The sequence below is a fragment of the Montipora capricornis genome, chromosome 14, assembly GCF_036669925.1.
Source record: "Montipora capricornis isolate CH-2021 chromosome 14, ASM3666992v2, whole genome shotgun sequence".
NCBI lineage: Eukaryota > Metazoa > Cnidaria > Anthozoa > Scleractinia > Acroporidae > Montipora > Montipora capricornis.
In genome coordinates this window covers 6,207,568-6,215,067 of record NC_090896.1, presented here as the reverse complement: position 1 = coordinate 6,215,067, position 7,500 = coordinate 6,207,568, and positions in this window count along the sequence as shown.

Here is a 7,500-nt window from a genome sequence, read left to right as displayed (position 1 = left end):
GCGAGACATCACATTGGAGCTGCAGGGCGAATAACAAGACTCCTCTTTTAACAAGCTTCCTAGTGCGACTTAAATCTCAGTTCAATATAGAATCGAACAACCCTTGCCTAATCTCCAAGAAATGGAACCCTCTACTCCCGCTCCTCAATGTCTCGTAATCTCTACAGTAACAAAGAGCCCTTACCGTATTTCTATCTTCTCTTTGCAACTTTCCAAGCCCCCTGGTACATTTGAGGAGGCCTCACCGTCGGCATCGTCATGCTAACGCAACTGTCTACCATAGTTATGTCTCTCTGCGTTTCTTTTTTTTGTTGTTGCTTACCAACATTTATTTATAGCATAGAGCACTATCTATATCATAGAGCAATATATATGTATATACAAACAACGACAGTAACAATGGCTAAGTGAGTTAAGGTTAAAATGAATTTAAGCACTGGAGTCGCTCTTCCCCCTTCCTTATTTATTTATTTATTTATTTATTTATTTATTTTATTTCTTTTCATTGATGTAATTTGTTTTTCCTTTTAAATAAATTAAAAAAAAAAAAAAATTGGTTTGCCAAACAAGGCTGCAGCAAGTAAAAAAAGGAAGAGGGAGTGCATGGAAGATAAGATCCATGAAATGCACTTGATTGTTCTCACCAAGGAAAGTAAGAAACTAGATATGGAAATGGAGAACTTACTTTTGGAGAAAGAAAAGCTGCAGCTGGAAATTAAAAATTAAAGTAAGGCCAATGGGGTGTAAGGTTTCTATTTTACAAATAGATGTCAGTTTGGACGTTAGTTTTCCTAGGGGTCTCCCCTCGCTGGGGGATGTCATTTGAAAAATGTGGTCTTCTTAGAAGGAAATTTACAGAGAAAATGACAAATTATGTCCAGACGGGGTTGAACCCCTTTCAAACCAACAAGGTGTAAATATTAATTTTGTAGTCTTTGAAAAATAAAGCACATGGATCACTGTCTTAAAACTCTTTTTTCTTTTTTCTATGGTGCTCGATCCAACATCTCTTTGGGTGCATAGAATCTGACCATATTCTTTGGAAAGAATAATAACTACTCCAGTAACTTTTAAACTGATAAAGAGATCACCTGTTGTCACAATCAGCATTTATTTGCAACATCTTCAACTGGAGCTATATGAAGGCAATATTGTTCATTGACCACGCTTGACTTTCCAACTAACAATACATGTGAAGCTTCTCAGTGATCCCTGAATTTGTTTCAATTTCTGGCACAACTTCGACTAGCTAAGACTGCACTGTTGGAAGCTTTTTAACTTGTAATGGTAACTTAGGCCCGGTTCAAACGTCGAACTTTTCATGCGCCAAATCAAATTCGTCGAATTTAATTGATTCAAACGTCGAACTTCTCATGTGCCAAATCAAATGATTTGATTCGGCACATGAAAAGTTCGACGTTTGAACTGGGCCTTATAGGCGGCATAACGTGGCATGCAGAACCATCATAAGTGAATTAGCTTTGGCCAAATTTCCAGCAATAAATGGCATCTATCATCAAAACGTGTTGCAGGTATTATGGCGGTGAATTAAAAGAAGGAGGCCTATTATAGTTTTCCTACACATATTGTTGTGACGCACTACCTGCAAAAATAAATGAATAATCATGTATGTACTGCTTATTGCTTGGAATTTGGCTGTGACTTAAATAAAATAATCACAATTTGGAAAAAGTGCCTAAAGCCCTTACACTTTCTATTTTTATTGCAAATATGCTATCATGATGACAAATTAAGTGGTAACATAGCTATTATTAAGGAAACTTTGCATTCATGCAAATAGACCATGAATTTTTGTTGATTAATATATTATGTTTAATATGTTAAATATTGATAATATTTTGTAATGGGGCAGCTAGCACGCGTGAAGGCAAGCCAACAAGTGCCAAAGGCGCGAGCTTCTCTAGTGGGGGTCTGAGGACATGCTCCCCTGGAAAATTTTGAAATTTACAGTCCCTGAAATCACTGGAAATGCCCCTAATTTTAATAATCACCAAAAATATCATGTCATTTGTGTCTCCATTTTGTCAGTAGCTTTTTTTAACGTTCAAAGTAGCGGCAACTGAAATACATTTTCACAGATTCCTCTTTTTAGAAACATTTCCCTTTTTTTTTCCTCCAAAATACAATATCCCTGTGCTCCGCGGTCCCTGTAAGATTGCTCCAAGAGTGTAACCAAGTATGTGGAAAACATTAGTCATTGCTTACCTCTGTATGATATTTATGGACATGCACTAACTGCAGTGCTTTATAAACATGTTTTGTGCCTAATAAAAATATCTCTTTTACGAATTGGTATGGATGCATTCATAGGCCACCAATGAGTTATTAATATTTAGCTTGATATTGAGGCTGCAGGAATAAAACAAAGGAATTGACAAAACATACTGACTTCTTTATTCCGGTTTTTTGCTTTATTGTCCCAAAGCCTGAATGTCAAGCTGAATATTTATAAATATCTAACTAGTGGTATGTTAACTCATGACATGTTAATTGTCAAGCCAATAATTTGTAATGATGGAAAATGTACATAAACTGGGATTTTTCCATTCATTTTTTCTCAAAAAAATTAATTGATTGTGGTCGGTCATTTTGTAATACTGTAATGTAATGTTAGTAACTTACTTACTGTAGACTTCCTTTATGCATGATTAACACTACATCTTTCCCTCCCCTTTTTCCTATTTCTTTCTTTGTCTTTCCTTAAATTTTATTATTATGAGTTCTTATCTTGTTGTATGTGATGTGGTGCAACGTGATGTTAAATTATCAATAAAAAAATTACTTTCTTGGATGGTAAACTCCCCCTCTGTAATTGAACACTACAAATTTAGTGGATGCAATAACATATGCACAGGATCTGAGCCAATTCAAAGGGAGAAATATTCTAAATGATTACTATAACATATATGACACTTATCTAAATATTATGACATCAGACTGGCACCACCAAGACACTTAATTTTAAAGGCACTCTGTCACTTGTTTCAAAAGCATCAACAGCTCACAAACCAAGAAGGAAATATCATTGTTTGTTACAGTAAAGACTGTCCATATTAAAATTTTCGTGATTTTTGGAATATACCACATACAAACATTGGTCAATCCTTGCCATCTTCAGATGTAGCTGATGAAAAATAAATTCAATGCTATAATATGGATCTTGCTAACAAAACTTCTCTGTATGTTATTTCTGGGTTGCCATTGATGTTGGTGAATTTTTTCAGTAGTGGAGTCCCAATCAAATAGTGTGACACTTTCCCTTTAAAAAGATTGACTACAGCCTGTGAATTTTACAGAAATATACCCCCACAGCTATAAAGTCTCTTGAAAAGAAAGTGTCTGTGATGTGCCTTCTGACAGCATTTCCATTCTCAGGGCCTCTGTATTGTTCATGCAAGTCATACTCCTCGTCACCTATCAAACCATCATCCAACTCGGGTTTTCTTAAGTGAATGGCCATGTTGTGCAAAACAATGCATGCAACAATGATGGTGCAGACCCTGTCTGGGGCCATTCTGATCTCTGAGTGGAGGACATGAAACCTCCGTTTTAGAAGACCAAAGGAGCGTTCAATGATACAGCGGGTGGTTTTATGGGCTCTATTGAACTGCTCCTCTGATCTTGTTCGGGGTTGGGCATAGGGGGTCATTAGGAATGGAGTGCAGGCATATCCACTGTCACCCAAGAGAACTCCAGACTCGAGACCACATTGCCCTTCCAGCTGTCGACATACAGCTGATGTCCTGAATATGTGGCTATCATGAGTACTACCTGGCCACCGTGCAACCACATTTGTGAATAATCCTGTAAAGAAATTGAAGCAATAATAATTATTGCATGCATTCTAATAAATTATGCAAAGTCGGTGATAAAAAAAACATTGGTGAATAATCCTGGAAAGAAATCGAACCAATAATTATTGCATGCATTCTAGTAAATTATACATAGTCGGTGATAAAAAAAAATTCAAGCAATCTGCATAATCAATTAAAACAGAACCGGTACGACATCAACATGTTTTGAGTTACCTTCGTGATTAAAGATGGCTTGTACTTTTACTGAATGAAAGCCTTTTCTGTTGACAAAATCTGGCTCATTCTGTGAGGGGGCTTTTATTCTCACATGGGTGCCATCAATGCAACCAATCGCACTAGGGAAAACTCCAACGTGAAAAAGACTTTGCTTGATTTCGTCTCGCTCATTTGCTGTTGTTGGGAACTACAACAAAATTTTTCACTTTTGAGGCAAGAACCAGTGTCACTCGGCGAACGACTCGACTGACTGTTGACTTATCGTACGATAAAAATGTATCTCCAATGACCTCCAGGAAACTACCAGAAGCTAGGAAGCGTAACGTAACCAACAGTTGCTCCGTGACCGACAACGAGTGATTTCTTCTAGTCGAGGGAGCAATTTCGTCTGACAACAATTCAACAATAACATTTATGCCTTCCCTCCCAAAACGATACCGAAATCTCAACTCTTCTTCACTGTAATGGTTTAGCGGATCTACAAGTTCTGGGCCTCCATGTTTATTTACTTGTTCACGGCATCATTATTTCATCCACTGGATAAAAAGTTATACGACGTACCTTGATATGGATAACTTTATCCGATGGATTGCGGCTGGATAACACTATCCAAGCTTTGAGCAACCCAAATGGCGTGTGCGGATAAATTTTATCCCCTGGATAGCGATTTATCCGCTGGATAAGAGTTATCCGCTCTTTGAAAAACCGGGGCCAGATGTATTGATAAAGTTACGGATGGTTGCCTCAACATGTCAATTCAGACGGGTATCGTAGCTTGTGAATAATTGATCTTATGTTTTCACATTCTTTTTTAAACAGCTCGGTCGTTGAGGACAGACTGTACACCGGGTGAAGCATTGTCTTAAGTAGAGATTTCTTGTATTTGTTGTCCACATGACTCTGGTAGTGCAACAAGAGGCCTTTGGTAGTAGTTTTTCTGTATACGCTTGTGGTAATCTTACTTCTTTGTTTCATGAAAAGCATGCCAAGGAAGGGTAGTGTGTTGTTTACCGCTAGCTCCATTGTAAATTGAATAGATGGATGACAGTTATTTAGCGTAATTAGGAACTGTTCTGCTTCAGCTACATCTTTTATGACAACCAAGGTATCGTCTACGTATCGTCTACGTATCGTCTGTAGAATGACGGGAGTTTGTCTTGTTGTTCTAGCATCTCCTCCACATGACACAGGAATACATTAGCTAATAGAGGCCCTAACGGGGAGCCCATAGCAACTCCGTCAGTTTGTAGGTATAGATTGTCATTAAACTGAAATAGCTGGTCTTTGGTGGCGATTTTTAACAGTTCAGAAAGATTTTGTTTAGAGATGGTCAGATCATATGTCGAACAGAACCAGTTGTCTTTAAAGGCTTTTTCCACTAGCAGGTCTATCGTGTAGTCAAGCGGTACATTCGTGAATAGTGACGTCACATCATACGAAACCAAGATGTCATCATCATCGAAGGAGAGCTCTTTCAACTGTTCAGCAAACATGAGTTTGTCAGAAATTGTGTAGTTGTTAATGGATAGTGTTTTTAGCTTATCATCTAGCCACTTCGCTAGAGGGTAGAGAGGGTAGTTGTACGTAGCGGTCGAAGACAAGATGGGACGTACTGAAAGGTTTTTCTTATGTGTCTTAGGCAACCCGTATAGATGGGCAAGACGAGAGCCTCGTCTGTTTACTTAGATTTCACATTTATTTTTAGCGTACTATTGTATATATTGTTCTATTGTTCTATTGTTCTTGTACTATAAGTTATGCTTCATCCGATTAAAATTCATTGCCTGACGATGACATCGGACGATGTCGAAACGTTGTCAAAATGAATCTAGTTGCGTTTGTCTTTTTAATCAAATTTATCACAAGATCTAGACTTATTAAGATTCTTAAACGTGACAATCAGCTACAACTCTTTCGAAGACTCGAAGATTGTAGCAAAAAACAAGTGAACTGTGATGGAGCTATTGATTTCTCACGTTTATGTCAAAACTTTAATCTCACACCGACCTTCGCCAGAGTCGACGAAACAAAATCTAAAAAATGGAAGCAATCATCTAAACGTTTCAACGAAAATGTAATCAAAGAAGAACAACAACACAAGTTGGAACAGAATGCAATGTTAAAGAAAGAATTGGTCAAGATCTATGATGAAATTCGTAAAAGTTGTTCACATCTACGATATCTGTGGATCGTTCGTGTTATGTGCAACTTACGCAAGAAACAACATAAGAGTGTTATGGACATTCATACAAAAAAGATCTCTAAACTGCTCAACGTAGAAGTTGATGTCGACGAACACATAGTTAACATTAACGCATGAGTTAACCTTCTTCCAAAAGCTTGTTCTATGTCGTGGCTTGAAATTTGCAATACCACAAAAAGTCTCGCAAATTGATGTCCAAGCGAGCTTTGAAAAAGCATACTGGTACCTTGAACCGACTTTAAAGGATGATCAGGAGAACTTAGCCACGACGACGCTCAAATCGATTGCTGTCAACTATAGTGCGTGTAAACCTCATAAAATTCCTAAATCATTGAATAAAGCTATCAACCAACTCAAGCGTAACAACGACATTGTGATAACCAAGCCAGACAAAGGATCTGGTGTTGTGCTAATGGATAAAACCAAGTACTTACGTCTATTGTCTGAAGCTTCTGTGTCTGATACAACAAAGTTTTCTGCTGTTAGTAAAGAAAGACCAAAAACTCGTGACCGTCCTCGTAAATGCTACCATTCGCTACTACAAAAAGAAAAAGAACTGGAAGGCATTGTTCGTAGAATTCTCCCAAAAGAGATTGCTGACACTGTATGCTTGAAAGGCTCTCGTCTTGCCCATCTATACGGGTTGCCTAAGACACATAAGAAAAACCTTTCAGTACGTCCCATCTTGTCTTCGACCGCTACGTACAACTACCCTCTAGCGAAGTGGTTAGATGATAAGCTAAAAACACTATCCATTAACAACTACACAATTTCTGACACACTCATGTTTGCTGAACAGTTGAAAGAGCTCTCCTTCGATGATGATGACATCTTGGTTTCGTATGATGTGACGTCACTATTCACGAATGTACCGCTTGACTACACGATAGACCTGCTTGTGGAAAAAGCCTTTAAAGACAACTGGTTCTGTTCGACATATGATCTGACCATCTCTAAACAAGATCTTTCTGAACTGTTAAAAATCGCCACCAAAGACCAGCTATTTCAGTTTAATGACAATCTATACCTACAAACTGACGGAATTGCTATGGGCTCCCCGTTAGGGCCTCTATTAGCTAATGTATTCCTGTATCATGTGGAGGAGATGCTAGAACAACAAGACAAACTCCCGTCATTCTACAGACGATACGTAGACGATACCTTGGTTGTCATAAAAGATGTAGCTGAAGCAGAACAGTTCCTAATTACGCTAAATAACTGTCATCCATCTATTCAATTTACAAT